A 15306-nucleotide genomic window follows, 5' to 3' on the forward strand; every position below is an offset into this window, starting at 1 on the left:
AGGAAAGAGGCAGGCATCCCGAGTGTGGAAGGCATTCAGAAGTTATAAGTCCAGTTTACATGAGGGAAGTTCAGATGGGAAGAAGACAAAGGTAGGAGACTGATAGCAGAACAGGCAGCAATGGCTCTGGTAGACTGGCCAACACAAAGGGCTCACCTTTACCATGCATGTCTTGTGTGTTTGCTTGAGGCTTGTGGTAGATAGTCTCCAATGATGGCCACTACACATTCCTCCCCTCACCTTCATGCTATGGAAAGCCAGTGTTTGTTTCTTCTCTCCTCACACCTAGGCTGACCTTGTGACTGCTTTGGCCAATGGAATATAAGGGAAAGTGATGATCTGGGCCTTCTGAGCCCAAGCCCTAAAAGACTTGGCAGCTTCTGTTTCCTTCTTCTTGGAACATAGTCACCATGCCCTGAGGAGCCCAGCCCACACGGAGAGGCCACATGGAGGAGAATGGAAACACGCAGTCTGTGGCCCCAGCTCAGCTCCCAGCCACCAGTCAGCATCAACCACCAGCCACGTGAGGTCTCCATTGTGGACACCCAGCTCAGTCAAGTCCCCACACAGTTAACTAGAGTCCAGGCCAACGTCACATGGCACAGAACCACCCAGCTCAGCCAAGTCAGCCCATGGAATTGGAAAGATGATAAAATGGTTGTTGTTTCTAAGCTATTGTACTAAGTTTTGGGGTGGTTTGTCTTTCTAGAATATATAATTGAAATAAATTTTCAATAAATTTCTTGGCTTCTAGTGAAGACTTTGTCATCCTTCATGACACCTAATATGTTAATAATCCAGAAGACAAGTTTCCTGACATGCCCTTGTGGGACACTAATTCCTCAATGACTTGGGTTCATATTGGCAATTCTCTTTCCTGCTGGGTGCAGCAGAGATGAGCTCACTATCAGTTGGTTATATTTCATTTAGCACTGTATTTTAAATTATCTTTAATAGTTCTCTACTTTATGAGAAAATCTCATGTATTCCAAAAACAAGCCTGTATTTATATCTCTTTTCTCTCCCATCGCTTAATGGCTTAATGCAAAGTGAACGAGCAACACGTGTTGCTGAACTGAAAGTTCATTTCCAAATATTCCTTTATGCATACGGGATTGTCTTTTAAATCTAGCTCAAATGACCAAGTGCCAACACCCACTGTAATTCAGCCTTATGTATAATACGTTACATATAACGTATTTAAAGCTTCTTTGGAAAATAAAACAAAAAGCCACACACATACACATCAAAGTGTTAAAAATGTGCCAAGATAAATTTGAAAGAAAACAAGATCATTCTTACTCAGAGGTTCATAGGAGTGAAATGGATAATGGCAAGTGACACATTGGTTGAAACATGGTCCAGGAGGGAATGGAACCTTGACTTAATTCTAATGTCAGTGCACATATTAATAAAAGCTCCAAACACTGAGTGCATTTTCCAGTGTTGTATTTGTTTCCTGTGCTCTTGTGCCTCATGACGAGGTTCGAGTTTGAAATGGGGCCACATGTAACACAAATGAGGACATGAAGATTCCACAGATTTGTCTGAGGGCATATAAGTCCCTTCAAATGCAGTCTTTTCTGGAATCAAAATATAGTTAGAAGATTATTATATTGCCAGTATGGGAGTGCTAGAATTTTTGGCTAATGTGAACATAATATGGAGGCTGGGCAGAATAAGGATTGAGACACAAAGAGCAACGATCAGCTTAATTTAAACACACTGCAACTGTTCATGAGATAAGGGACAAGCAGGTTCTGTTACAATAAAAATCAGCATGTTCTTGAACTTATGAATTGTAAATAGGGTGGCTGAACCGGTTTGGTCAAAGAAACTGCCAATTCTTTAAGCTAATGCCTAATGCTTTGCTGGAGATCTTCTCTCTCCACCATAAAGATCAAGGTATTGCTCCCGACAGCGGGAAAATCAGTTATTATCTCTGGTTCTTCAACATTTAAGGAAATCTCACATTAAAGAAAAACGGGATTTATGTGGTATTAAAGCTGCTTAAAACAGGCCCTGAAGTGTGGCCTGGAAAAAGTGACCAGAGTACAAAGAGACTCACATTTCTGAGATTATGCAGCCAGAGAATTTCGTTGCTGGGAGTAGGGTCACATACAGTCTCAGAGAGAATGGGTAGTAAGGGCAGGAGGTGCCTTGTGAAGGTCACAGGGTGCTTTGGGTCAAGATAGCCTGGTTTCCAGAAACCAGTGCCTGTGATCTTGGGCAGGTAACTACCTACTCTGCTGAGCCTGTTTTTACATTTATAAAAGTAGAAAATGGTAATATTATCTGTCCTGCTTACCTTGCAGGATATCGTTATAAACCTCTACAGAGATAATATGTAATAAAACATATTGAAAAAAAGAATGAAGCACTACAAAAATATAAGATTTCAGCTACAATACCAACCAGGAGAAGCAGAAACAAGAAGGGAAATACCAGACCAGTGTGTAAATCAGATGATTGGATTACTAAATCCATGTGTGATCAATATCATGGTAAGTGTATGTTATGTCAGCAGTGGAAATTTACATGTAATTTCAAGGGAAACTTGATATGTAAACTGTATCTTCTGAATAATCGGAAGGGCTTTATTGGGGAATTGGGATTTTGGAGGCTGGAAGAAAGGAAGAGAAGAAGGAAGATGAACCGATAAAAGAGAGGTAGGGAAGTCTCATCAAATTAGCTGGAGTGTAGGAGATGCTGCAAACACCGTGTACAAAGACAGGAAGAAATGATAGGAAGACTCAAAGGACAGGCTGAGTGAAGGACAGAAAGCAACAGAACATTGCGCCAGTTGCAAGCAACCTGTTGCTTTTCACATTCATCTCATCTAAGCCTCGCAAGCCACCGGTATTACGATCCCCATTTTACAGAGAAGGAAACTGAGGCTCAGAGAGTCTTATCTGGCTCAAAACTACACATTAGTAGATGGAACTTAGATAAACACTCAGATCTTTCTGAGGCCAAAACTTGTCTTCTTTTGCCTATGCATGGGTCAGGATTTATAAAGTAATGGGAGATACTAGAAGTCCCAATGTGGGTGGGGGTAGAGAGGTGGTGGTGGGGCAGGAGCAACATGGTCTGAGCCGTGAGTAGAGAAAATTCCTTCTTCTCTACAACCTTATGTTGGTTTTGAATGAACTCATTTCCTTCAAATTACTTTAATATGCTCATCTCCTAAACCATCGAAGTTATCTGTGTGTGGTTTTTTTTCCCCCTGCTGTCTCTCTTATAGGAAACAGAAAAGGGAAGATAATTACATTCAGGATGACCTGCATTTTTAAACACACAATGAACAACCCCTTGGCTAACCCCTTCTTCCCACCCCAACCACCTCCTCTGGAAATAACACATTACCAACAGTTGAGTTGTTGCACGACCAGAATTACAGGACAACCGACAGTAGGAAATGATATTGCAAATACAATTGAAAGCATACTACACAAACAGCCTTGTCACATTCCTCTTACAAAACTTCCTCTTACAGACATCCTCTCATAATTGGGGTATAATGGCATTGGCCAAAGTATCAGGGCTGAACATACAGTCTCCTGGTTCTCATTATAATTAATTGGCTGTAATAGAAACTGAACAATCGGGTTCATGATGTAATCGTGACATGTGCTTCCTTTGATGAAATCTTTCATGGGCTGCAGGAAATAGGTCAGTAGGGAAGTATCCATGTACCAGGTGCACAAGATCAACTGAAACTACTAGTTTTTGTCTCTCCACCCATAGGCCAACTCTTTTGCTGCATCCCTGTTCTAGAGAGAACTCAAAGAATTAAGAACAATATGTTGATCCTGGTTAAGTCCAATGCCCCACCAACTTTGTGCTTGGACCTGGGCCACTGAATGTGTCTGGACAACAGCATTGTCACACTAACTGCTCTCCCTTGCAATTCATAATTTTGAACACTTGGGCTCCTTGGGCATCTCTGTCTCTCTGTTTCTGTCTCTTTAAAGAATTTCTTTCTTTCTTTCTTTTCTTTTTCTTTTTCTTTTTCTTTTTCTTTTTTTTTGAGACAGGGTCTCACTCTGTCCCCCAGGCTAGAGTGCTGTGGTGTCATGATAGCTCACTGCAACCTCAAACTCCTAGACTTGAGTGAGCCTCCTGCCTCAGCCTCCCAAGTAGCTGGGACTATAAGAACGTACTACCACACCTGGCTAATTTTTTTTTCTATTTTTTATAAAGATAGGTCTCGTTCTTGCTCAGGTTGGTCTCGAATTCCTGGCCACCAAGCAATCCTCCCACCTCGGCCTCCCAAAGTGCTAGGATTATGGGTGTGAGCTACTGCTCTGGGCCTTATCTGTCTATCTCTTTCTGTGGTCCCTGCAGCATGGCAGCAGCAGCATCCTGATAGCCAGGCTTCTCACATGCTGGCTTAGGCCTCCCCAGGCATGCGTCTCTAGAGAAAGAGGCCAGACAAAAGCTGTATTGCCTTGCTTTTTACCGTCTAGCCTTGGATATCGTCCAGTTTCACTTTTGTCATAGTCACAGACCTGCCAGATTTATAGGGAGGGAACATAGTCCCTACCTCCTGATGGAGCAGCGTTAACATCACGTCGTAAGGGAGATAGTGGTGAGGCCATCTTTAAAAATCACTCTATCACACGTGGCTCCTGGGTACCGCAGTCTCCTCTCTCAGTGGTAGTTCATTCTCACCCTGCTTCGCTGATTCCTCTTCATCTTTTCCATCCCTTAATTTTGGAGTCCTCAGGGCCCTGTCCGTGGACTTCTCTTTCTTGGTGATCTCAAAGAGTCTCATGGCTTTAAGGATCACCTATATTCTAATAACTCTCAAATTCATATGTGTAGACTGGACCTCTTCTTGGATGTCTAATAGGCATCTCAGACTTAATGTATCAGAAACAGAACTCCAGATCTTCACATCCAGTGTGCCCCACCCATACTTCCCCCCAGACTGTTGATGGCAACTTCTTCCTCCAAGGTTGGTCATGACCAAAACCCGTCTTTGACCCTCCTTCTTCTGACACCCCCCCCCTGCCTGTTGACTAGCAAGCTCTGTTGGCTTTGCCTTCAAAACACATCCAAGATCTAACCACTTTTTATATCTTAACTTCTACTGTCCTGCTCACACCAACTACATTACCTCTTACAATGACTAACTCTCGCTGACTCAGTGCTAGACTCTATTTTTGTTGCTGCTGTGCATTCTGCCGTAATTTCAACAGTCAGGTTAGGAACAACTTGGAAAACATGGCTGCACAGTGTATAAATCTGAGAACTGTCCCAATTTCCTTGATTTGCATCTCCTCCCCAGTCCCTAAGCTGCCTCTGATGGCTTGTAGCAAGGTGAACGACAGCAGCCCTCCCCTGGTGTCTTGAAACTAGCTTCACACGACTTAAAACCAGGGTGTGGGTCAAAAGTCACATTCAATCTGAGCAGAACTGGGACATTCTATTGCAGGGATTTTTTTAAGCTCATTTGAAAATCTGAAGCCACAGACATCCGTCCCCAAAAAGGCAAGCACAACATAGGAAAAGAACTTGAGGGGGTCCATGGTGGGAATCTGCCATCCATTCTTCTATTCCCATGTCCAAGGCCCTTGGGTAAAGACCTGGTTTCCTAAAGACTAAGAACCAGGAGCCATTAATTGGGCTGATCATCTCCATGCTTTGACATCAATGTTACCCTATCCTCATGGCCAGGGGTGGAGGGTGGAGGACAAGAACTGCCCCCTGAATTATCAAGAAATCTGTTTTCAGAAAAATAGTTTGTAGCAGTGATTAATAACCCAACTGACTAGTTCTGTTTTAATCCTTGAGTTGTGAGAAAAAAGTACTATGTTTGGAAGAATGGCCCTGTTTTTGTGTCCTACTTGTAGGCATGCAACATCTGCTATAATCTCAGGAACTTACCAAATACTTGGATTGGTCAATTATTTTTAAATATATTTACAAAAATAGAAGTTGAGTAATTTACAATAACACTTATATAATTATTTCTATTATTTCAGTTATTTTAGAAATAACTATACAAGTGAGAATTCTCTTTGATTTTGAAATTACAAACAAGATTGTCAAGGTCTCCAGGGCTTCATAAAACTCGAATTGGTTACTGATCCCCTATAGTAAGGAATATTGTGAATTCAGAATCACCATGAGTGAATATTTAAGTGTGGTTCTTAAAAGGGGCTGAAATATTTTTTATTGTTACATGTGCAATTATTGTTACATGTGCATATGGAGTGAAAATGTGCAAGAAATATAGTTTATTTCTTTACTGCATGTATTTTAAACGTGTGAGTAGTGAGAATTGGCCTTATATTTCAACTAGCTATGTTGCTTTGCAATAACAATACTTGCAATAATTAATACACTGCATTTACAAGACCTTGATCAGAAGGATTTATGTTTATACCCTTTGCTCACCAGAGCTAAATTAGGTAGATAGCTTGTGGTTATAACTTTTATGCACTAAATGTCATTTTGAAGTTAAATACAATCTATCATGCAATTGTCTACATTTTGATACTAACATTAAGTTGATACTCCAAAGGTACTGAATTTGTAAAAGGTAGTGTAAGGAGTTAGAATAGTGGTGAATTCTTGCAAGAGTCAAAAGAAGGTGGAGAAAAAGCAATAATATTGAGTAGACCAGCTCCTGGCCCCCATCAAATATCTATAATGACGTACCATTTGTGAAGCCCAAGGTAGAGATGGCAGACTAAGGTTTGGGATCATGTCTTAGTTTGGGTTCCCCAGAATCAAACCCTAAGATTAGTACTTATGTGAAAATGATTTATTAAGGAAGTACCCCTGGGAGACAGTAAGGAAGTGTGGAAGCAGAAAGGGAAAGGGAGGAAGCCAGCAAAGTCCTGTAGAGAGGGTGACTTCACCCCTACCCTGCAAGGGACTCAGGAATGTAAGTTACATCTCTGAATTTGTTCCAACCTGAGACAGGGAGCTGGGCTTCCAGCATCCAGCAATCACTGGAGGAGAGTAATTTCCCAGCACTCCAGGCTCTTCGCACATTTGCACAGAATGTTCGCATTTGTACAAAATTGTTCCAGTAGCTAAAGAATATGTCTTCAAAAAATGGCTATGGTTCAGGCTGTTGGAAGGAAAAGAATGCCAAAGATTTGGGGGTCGGTGAGGAGTGGTGGAGGAGGCACATACACACAGTGAAAAGGCATCTAAGAAAACCCGGGCAGAGTGCTGATAGTGCTTGCTATAGTTCACTCAGCCTCTGGGAGCCTAACCTGTGGCTTGGGAAGATGGGGACTTGTCCAATCCAGGTGTTGGAATTCATCCAAAAATGACCACAATCAAGAGTTTTTACGATGTCTGCAGACAGAACAAGCTACTAAGCTCTAGACTTAGTGATACGATCTTTACCAGCCACTTCCTTGTTTTCTTATATATCTGAGCTTTACCTAGTGCCAGGTCTCTAGGGCAGAAGTTAAAAAAAATAAACTGGAAACAATCATTGTGCATGAAATTGAAAATAAACATAAAGTTGTCCAGCATTCTCTGTGCATAGATTTTATTAACAAGTGTTCTTGGTTCACTGGTAATTTAGGAGATATGATACTTCTTTTCTTTCAAATGGATTGCTGCAAAACAAATTACAATAATTATAGCTTCAAGAGTAATTTAATAATTTGTCAACATTTTTTCCATCCAACAGCCAGCAGAATGCAACAAATAGATTTATTTTTAGCAACACAGCTGATGTTTTACAGAAAACCACCAAAAACAACTTTGAAAACGTATTAAAAGAAAAATGTTAATCAACCTATTCCTCAAAAGATAACAGCTTGATAAATACACACAAGAAAATATTACAGGATAATTATTTGTAATTAGATATAGATATTATGAACAATAAGGTAATTAAAATACATGGTACCATAGAACATTTTGTATGACCCAAATCATTGATATCAAATAACTTCAACAGTGAGATTACTATCCATATGGCTGAGAAATAAATCAGGTTTGGTAAAGATCACGCCTCTTCATTATTGTTCATTCTGAGAAATTAATATAAAACCAATTGACTTATTAGTATCTAAATAATTTTTTTCTAAGTACAGGTCAAACCACATTGTCTTTCTTTGTTTTCAGGGTCCCCTAAAATATTAGAGAATAATTCTAAATTATAAATAAATTATTTGAAAAATAGTAGTCTTAAGCTACCACTGTGTGCAAGGTGGTTTTTTGCTCAATTCTTTTTTACTTTTTCCTTTTTTAGTTATAACTTACATACAGCAAAGGACAAAAATAGCAAATATACAGCTTGATAAATTTTACATGTTTATACACATGAAACCACCAAGACATAAAATATTTCAAGCTCCTGAAAGGCTGTTTTGTGTCTTCTTCAATAAGCCCTAGATGTAGCCACTATTCTGACTTCTATCAGCACAGATCAGTTTTGTTTGTTTTTGAACTTCATACATGTGGAATCCTACAATATATAGCCTTTTGTGCTTGACTTTTTTTGCCCAACATTGTGTTTGTGAACTTCATCCATGACACTGTATTTCTCACTTCTTTAACTGTATAATTTCTCCTATACAACTCAAAAAGCCTTAATAATTAAGGCTCATATTTTGTATTAGACAAAATTGGAGGCTTGAAAGTAAGCTAAAATCCCATGCCTTGATTGACTTGCTCTAAAAAATCCTCTGGTCTCAAGTTTCCAAAGGAAATGTAATGTTTTGCAATACTATATTAATTTTGAACAATTCTACTTGCAATTTCAGTAGTGGTCTATAGTCACCAATTATTTAATCAGGTTGCACTTCCACTTCCAAATTAGAAGACAGGTGAAAAGCTACATGGCTAAATACAATTTTCATCCCATAAATTCATTGACTTGCCTGAGGCTGTAAATGCCAGTTTAAATTCAGTCTCATTTAACAACCTCCATTGGGTTGATGGCTGAACAGCTATTTCTCTTACACCAACAACTCAAATGCATTCGATAAAGGGATAAGCCTTTCACCTTAGGTGGTCGCAAAGGTCTTTCTCTGATGTGAGACAGAGAAAGACTTAAAGTCCTCCTGAGGTTATAAATGAAAGTGACCTCAAGATCTGGAGCGAAAAGCTGCGTGCACAGATAAGAGCAATGAGAGCACACTGAGCAGGGTTACCCCAGGGCGGTCAGCAGTCTGCACAGGCCTTGGCTGGTGCAGTCAGCCCTCTGAGTTTCCCTTTCTTTGGCCCTCTGTCTGTTAGGCAACACTTCCTGGCATTGAATTTCTCTGGATGGCACAACTCTTAACAAAATCTCTCTGCCAGGCTGCAGAAATCAAGCCTTACATTGAGGCTCAAAGATCAAAATAAATCATCAATCATCGATACACTCTGATCACAAAGAATAGGTAATAAGTAGTAGAACCCCAATTCCAGTTTGCTTAAGCAAAACATACATACCCACACGAGGGCTTCCTTAGGGCAAATATCTTGAAGTGAAATTGCTAGATCATAGGGCGTGCACGTGTTAGCTTTTAATAGCTACAGTTACATTTTGCAGTGGTGTTCTGGGTACTCCAGCTGCCCGTGTTCGTGTTTGGTCAGCATATAGGGCCTCTGCTTTACGCTATCCTCTGCGCCTTCAGGGCCACCCTATGCGTTATGCCACGCCAGTCTTTCACAAGGAGCTTGCCCTGCATTTCGTCTGCTTTTCTGCTGCAAAAGGGTGGAGCTTCTGAAACCCAGAGTAGCTGCATCATTTATTTCTCATGAAGGCACATCTTTAATGAAGCAGGACAGTATTTGCAGGTGGCAATATAAGACTTGCCCAGGAAAGGTTTCTAATCGAGATCTCATTCTACCTAGAAACCTTATGCCATGGTTTGCAGACCCAGATGCCGAAGGGGGCTGTATAGCACAACAGGAAGCGTTGGGGACCTCTGGGAACCTGTCTAGCCCATCGTGGTGAAGATGGCAGCAGCTACTCAGTGAGTGACTCAATCATTTTCACAAAACAATGTGTGAGCCAAACACTAACCCAGGACTGAAAGGAAGCTTAGAGACTCTTTGGGCAAAACCTCCCCTAAAGAGACAAGGATAGTGAAGCTCAGAAAGATTCTTTTTCTTGCTCAAAGACAGAGCTAGTGAGTGACAGGGCCCTGGACTTCTGGAGCTGTGTCCTTCTCACCACATTGCGGTACCTGGGTGCTTTTAATCTCTGCTTGCCCCACCTCTGTCCTTCTTCTGCAGGGCCATCCTGTCTCCTCTCTCTCTCACTTTGTGACCTGGGCTGTGTCACTGGGACTTTCTCATTATCTGGATTCTGGCTGTATTCTGGCAGGCACCAGCAGGGGAGTGAGGGCAGTGGGAGAGAGATTGGGGTATTTCTTCCTCTTTTCCTCTGTGCTCTGGACAGTGTTTTCTGGCAGTGGCTGCATCCCTCCACCACTAGAGGCCCCGAACCTTGGAGCAGTTCTCTCTGGGCTCCTGGGACATTGCTCCTACCCTCTGCCTCTTTAGTGCCGGGGTGATAATGGCTCCCCACTTGTGTTGGCCCCTGGGTGCTTCTCCAGCCCCTGCTAGCCCCACCTTTCAAAAGCCCCTCCATTAAAAACTCCTTGGAACCATCTAAGTTAGATTGTTTCCCACCAGGAAATGAATGTACACTGGATGAAAAGTGAACTGAGGGTGAAAAGTGAGTTTTGCATTTTTATGTGTTACTGGAAAATGTTTCTTCTACTTCATTTTATGCTACACAAACACTCCTTGAAAGTATGAAAAAGCTGAACTCCAAGGTACACCCAAATGGCGAATGAATGTATGAAATGTTCTCAATTTAATTAGTCTTCAGGGAAATGCAAATTATAGCTACCACCAGATGACTACAGTGAAAAACACAGATAATGACACATGCTGGTGAGGATGTGGGACGACTGGAACTCTCGTATGCTGCTGGCGAGAGAGTAAATTGACATAACACCACTTTGGAAAACTGGCAGTATCGAATATGACTCTATGACGCAGCAATTCCACTCCAGGCATACTTATTAGAAATGCACACATATATGTACCGAAAGACATATGCTAGAATGTTTGTAGCAGAACAGTTTGTAACAGCCAAAACAGAAAACAACCAAATTCCCAGCAATAGTAGAGTGAATTGTGGTTTATTCACATAATGGAAATCTCTACAGTCATAAAAATGAATGATTTATTAATACAACTACATGCAACCATATAAATAAATATCACAAATATAATGTTGAGTTAAAGGAGCCATACTCAAAAAGTACAAAAATAGAGAAAATGAATGCATGCTGTTAGAAGTCAGGATATAGTTACCCTTGCTGAAGGGTAGTGTCTGGGCAGGAGTTTGAGGGGCTTTTGGGGGACTAGGAATGTTCTGATTCTTGATCTGGGTGCTGGTTACAGGGGTGTGTTCAGTTTGAGAAATTCAGCAACTGTATAGCTTTGATATGTGTACTCTCCTATAGTAATGTTTATTATACTTTAATAAAACCTTCTCTTCTCCTTCAAATCTATACTCTAACAGCCACCCCAACTGACATATCACCCTTAGTTCTAACTGGCAAATTACTCAAAAACAGAGGCAGATTATTTCCCTCACCAACATCTGGATATTTTCAAATCCTGCAGCAAGTGTTGCTGCAAGCAAATGGCCCTACCAGAACCAGTGCATTCTTGGGAACCAACCTGTTTGCAACACGTTTACCCCATTTGTAAATTCTGGATGCCTATTGCCAGAATGAATGAACTCATTGGCACATTGGATGTGCCTGTACAATTCCTGCTGTGTTTATCATATATAAAGTGGTAAAGATGTGGGCCCCGATACTTATTTTTAGGGGAAATGTTAAGACTTTTTTTGTCTAAATATCTAAAATATTTCTGCCACAGAGGTGGGTCATTGCTTGGGCAGGAGAAAGTCTGAAAGAGGTTGTGTCGGGGCTCAGAATAAGGGGTGAGTGGTCAGATTGAGCTTCCAACAGTGCAACGGTCAGGTCTCCCCAGTGGCAGGGAAGTTGAGGCACAGGAGTAGCCACTGAGATGGCTGACCTTGTCAAAGACAACTCTTAGAAATGTTTAATCCAAGTCACAGTCATCTCTATGCCAGCCATGTTCAACTGGAAAAGAAGAAAGGAAACACAAGCCAATTCGGCTCAGAACAGAGCCTCAACTATGCAGCTTCTGTAGGAAGGCCGGAAGACTTGCACATGCCAGCTTACATTGGGGTCTACTTTTTATAACTAAGGTTGTTAGCAAAGTCACCCAACAGCTACATCAAAGAGTTGGGTAGAAGCTGTGGGACTGGGATGCAACAGTTCATTAGGGGAACACTTCCAAAGACTACTTTAATTAGAGCATTAATTAGTGATTGAGGCTCATTAGAGTTCCCCAAAATCCTGGTGTAGCTTTCCCACATTCCTATTTGCAAGAAGACAAAGACAAAGTAGAAAGGCAGGGCAGGAGAGGGAGGACAAGAGGAAATATCCTGGACAGCATAACTAATTGCATTTTTACCTACTAAAAATTAAGAAAAAGGTTTACGTGTAAAATACCCTCAATAATTTAAGTGTTATGAGGAATATATTAATAGTAATATGAGCACCGGTGACTAATGATTATTTTAATTTTTAGTCAGGGAGGAAGGAAGGAAGAGGAAAGAGAAATAGGCACAAAGATCTACAATTTTTATATGGGTGCATTTTAGAAGATGTTTATCTAGAAAATCAGAATTTCATAAATTCAATCCTTCTTTTGGGATATGGTGGCAACTTGTTCAGTAGATCAAAAATAAATTGGATTAATGAAATGTTCCCCAACTATCATTTACCTCTTATTGGGGCGGCAAGTTTTAAAAAATTCTGTTAGAAGGAAAAATTGAGATCCTGAGTGATCCTATAAACTGTTTCACCAAAGAATATACACTGAATTATTTGGAAGTAAATTGGACCCTGTGCATAGGCATAAACATGTGCACTCAAGTATCTTAAACCTTTTATTCTGAATAGTAAGTCAGACCTCTTTACAAATCATATTTTTTATTCCCCTTTCTAGTTAAAGCCCAAAATTTTAATTTCCTCCCATGACATTTGTCTAACAGGGACTGTCCATCTGTTAAGTGTGCAGGGAAGTATCTGAGGTTGTTAGAAGGGTATTAAAATCACGTGGCAAAGGTGACCTTTGAAATTCCTGTTTGACTAAATTTCTGAAGAGAAAGGAAAAGGAAGGAGGAAAGACAGTATCATGTATCTCTGTTGTTTTAATTTGCTGATGACGGGTGATTACTGCCAGGAAATTGTTAGATTGTTCCCGGGAACCTTGAAAGGGGCAGAGTGTCTCAAACACCGGCCTCCCACGCGGGCACCGGAGCCATTGAGTCGCTGCTTCCAGACCCTGGAGAGAAGGAGAAAGCAGGACCGGCTCAGAGCCTTCCAGAATCTCAGACAATCTCTCTGTCAATTTTCAGAAACCAGACTTTCTTTTGTAGCAATAAAGTAATCAAAGAAGCTAGAACTTCAAAACAATTTAGAAAAAAATATACACTCGGTAATAACAGCTAAATATGATCACTCTTACACTTCCACCATTTTCACGCTCTTCCTGCTGGTTTTTGTCTTGCCTATTTTCTTAAAAGTGTGTATTCGTTATCTTGGCAGGTGTTCAACTTTTTATTTTGTTTTATTTTTCCCTGAAGCATTTCTGCTGTATTGACGTCATAGCTGTATTTTAAAAGGTTGCAGAAATTTCCATGGAGTGGGTTACCAGAATTTATTGAACAGGTGCTCCGTTTAGAGGCACTCGGGGCATATTTTTCTATCTGCCTGGGTCTCCATCAGAGAACTTCACTGTAGTTGTTGGCCAGGAGGAGCCAAGCTCATGGAAATAAAGTCCAAAGAAAAGTTCCCATTGGAACCCGTCAGATCTGCCCCTGCTGGCTCCCCCAGCCAAGGCCTGGTGAGCGGGACAAAGAGCCACAGAGTATCTATCCATAACTTAATCCCTGCCCCTGCAGGGGTTCGGTGACAATGAAACAACATAGACAGCCCAGCCCAGAGTCGTTTATCAAATGCCAATTTTCCCCTAAAGGCTGGTTAACGAGAACATTTTACATGCAAAACAGCCTACCATTTAAAGCTAGTATCTTACTCCCTTTGGGAGTGCACCTAGACTAGAATCACTACATGCAAAGAGGCACTTGCGGGATGTCTCTCTGTGTGAGCGGACCCTTGACTCTTTCCAAATTGCTCCTCTGGCCAGCTGTCACAAGTTCCTTCCATTGTCACTAACCCTAAAAGGAGCACACTCAGATATTCATACCAGGCATGGAGATTAAGTTATTCCTGCCCTTACCCTGGACCCCAAATGATTATTTTGAAAAGAATTCAGATTGTACCCACCTGCCCTTCAAAACCCTGCAAGTGGCCAGTCCCTGGCCACCCCAGGCTCTTGCAGCAGCTTTAATGGCGAGGCACACTCCCACCTGAGGGCTCTCACTCTGTCTGGAAGGCTCTTGCCCTGGTGTGAATAGCTCCCTCTTACCCTCCTTCCAGATTCAGCTCAAGTGTTGCCTGTCTCCATACTTATTTGGCCTCATTTTTTGCACTGCTGTGTCCTTTTCCCTTGCACTTATCATTATCTGACATCTTTTGTATTCTTCTTATTTGATTATGGTCTCTTTTACACAACTAGATGACCAGCTTCGCCAAGGCAGGGGACCTTGTGGGTAGGGTTTGCTGCTGTATCCCCAGCATCGAGAATGGAGTCCAGATGTTGCAAGATTCTTAACAAGGATTTGTTAAATGAATATTTTAAACAAGTGACTTCGTAATCACTTTGAATCATGTCTTATTTAGAGACACATTAAACTTGCCCTTGAAATCCACATCATTGAACCATCTTGTAAGTGAGACCACCATTTAAGATGCTCTTGGATTATTTCAGTAATGGAATTTCATTGACTATATGACCCCAAATACAATCGCTGCAAGCCACAGCCTGTTCTGTAAGTCATATAATTTTTTAAAGGTGCATTTCTTCACTCTTCTTTGCTTAGGACCACTCTCTCTCTCTGCAATAGTCATCGCAAACAATGAGAGCTTTTTCTGAAAGGCACTCCTGTGAAATACATATTGCAACTTTTTCTTTTCTGTAGGAGAATGTGACTTAGGCCAGTGTACTGGAGCGTAGGAAGCAACCCCCTGGCTGTGTCCCAGGGGTGTCCTTCTGGGCTCTGCCCTCCCAACGGGAGTATAACTCCCCAGTGAGAGAATTTACCAGGTCACTTTGGTCTGAAGATGTTGCAACAAAGCTTTGGGATGAAATTCA

This window comes from Lemur catta, chromosome 17, assembly GCF_020740605.2.
Source record: "Lemur catta isolate mLemCat1 chromosome 17, mLemCat1.pri, whole genome shotgun sequence".
NCBI lineage: Eukaryota > Metazoa > Chordata > Mammalia > Primates > Lemuridae > Lemur > Lemur catta.